The sequence below is a fragment of the Natrix helvetica genome, assembly GCF_964273705.1.
Source record: "Natrix helvetica genome assembly, chromosome: 2".
NCBI classification, from domain to species: domain Eukaryota; kingdom Metazoa; phylum Chordata; class Lepidosauria; order Squamata; family Natricidae; genus Natrix; species Natrix helvetica.
In genome coordinates, this window is record NC_138552.1 from 157,964,963 (window position 1) to 157,967,208 (window position 2,246).

The following is a 2,246-nucleotide window of genomic DNA, read 5'->3' on the forward strand; positions in this document are numbered from 1 at the left end:
ATGCATAAACCAAACCAAAAATTACACAGGAATAAATATGCAAAAAGAAAAGAAAAAACAACAACAAGCATGCTGTGAAGAGGAACATTCAGTAACACATTCTTCGCTTCCCCTTTTCCTCCAACCGCTAACTACTACTAAAATATTTGTGCTATGTTCTGAACACTGGGGATTATTGCTTATATCTGCTTGAGGTTTCATCTGTTGTTTTTAATTAGCCTCAACTCTTTTCCCAAAAAGCATATTCCAAGTGTCTAAATCTGCCTTGCTGTAATGTGTCTCACACACACAAACACACACATTACACAGCAATAATATATATTCTGTCACAATCGTATTACTGTATTATCAGTTTTGCCATTGCTGCATATTTTCCAATTTTGGTTCTCCCATTTTTATATCATTGGCAAATTTTACTTTTTCAAATTCATGCTAAATTGTGAGGATTTTTGTATGACCACTACATGCGAGAAAATATTCCTTTTTTTCTTTTAGCATTTGCAACGTTTATTATTTTATGGTTTGTCCATCTTGGTTTTATACTCCATCTGTAAAACACAATTTACTTGATTCAGCTGATAATTCCACTGCCCTCAATTTGTACGCAATCATGGCTAAAATATGCCTGAGTAATATTTAGGAAAGGGTGTGTCTCACATGCCTTCATCTTGTTTCTCACATGTGAGTAAGACAACTTGAAAGTTTATTATGGACCTTTTTACATTCCAGAATTAAGTTCTGAGGGGGGAAATGATCCACTCTGGAGCCAGATAGTCCATCCTTTTAGTAAATGGTGGAAAGGTGCTGGATGTGGCTGAGCAGAGATGGAGGTGGTGGTGGGGACACAAAAATCAGCTGCCTAAACAACTGTTTCCCATCCCTTTCTGGTCCCTGATTTTACAGCAGGGTCATGGGTGATGACACACACAACAGGTTTTGGTGAAGAGAATGAAATCTAACAGATTTAAGATTGTCCTTGCAAAGTCTTGGACTACTTTCAGCATGGACAGAGGAGTCTCACGTAGCCTGTGATAAGAGGAAGGTTACACCTCAGGAATAGGGCTGAAAGAAGCTCAACCCTATTGACAATCTTTCAAGTATGATTAGGTACCACGTTGAGAAAAGTCTTGTGGATCTTGCAACGCTGGGATGCAGGAGAAGAGATGGGGCTTTATGCTAATAAAATGAATGAATTATTACCCCAATCCCAACCCACTTACTCTTGTGGAAAGCGAACTGTAGTGCTAGGGAGCGAAGCAAGTACCATTAGAATCCTGACTGATAACATAGCTTGTGTTTTTGCACAGGAGCAGCCACAGGTGTTCACTATTTGCTTTTTTTCACCTATTGCAAAAAGTCACTTTCCCTCTGGAGACCATTATCCAACTTGGATAACATTTTATTTTATTTATTTATTTTTATTTTGTTTTGTCAACATGTACAAGGTAACAGGTATTAGTAGAGACATGGACATTATCGCACGAGATTGGTACAAATAGATGGTTATAAATAAGTACAACATGGCCATGAACACATAAAATGAGTTCATATCAAGAGGACAGTAGGATAGGGACGGTAAGCATACTGGTGTGCTTATGCACGCCCCCTTAGGGACCTCTTAGGAAACGTGTGAGGTCCACGGTGGGCAGTTTAAGGTTGAAGCTGTGGGGGTTTGAAGAAGCAACAACGGAGTCGGGTAGAGCATTCCAGGCGTTGACCACTATGTTGCTGAAGCCGTATTTTCTGCAATCGAGTTTGAAGCGGTTTACCTGAGTTTGTATCTATTGTTTGCCCGTGTATTATTGCGGTTGAAGTTGACAGGTAGGACGTTATAGCAGATAATGTTGTGTACTATGCTTAGGTTCTAATTCTATACGTAATTCAATTCTATACTCGTCTGTTGGAAGAAAGCCAGGGAAGCTACAGGTTAGGATCGCGTCGCGCAAAGCGGGGCTTGTCAGGGCGGCGCTAGGCGCGATCCAGCCCGCGGATAAACAAAGGCTCAAGGGCGCGCAGGGCGATACTCGGGCGCCGGTGGCGGCCGGGAAGAATCAGCCATTTCCAAAACAAAGGACTTCCTTCTCCGGGGGCGGCTTGGTAGGAAACCGAGCTCCCTTAACACCCCCGCCAGCTTCCATCGAGCCTCCACCGGCACGCGCGTCTCGCCTCCTCTCTGGGGAGCGCGCGCTCCGGCACCCGCTCCTGCATCATTCAACGCAGGCGCGGCGGCGCGCGCGCGGAGCCAC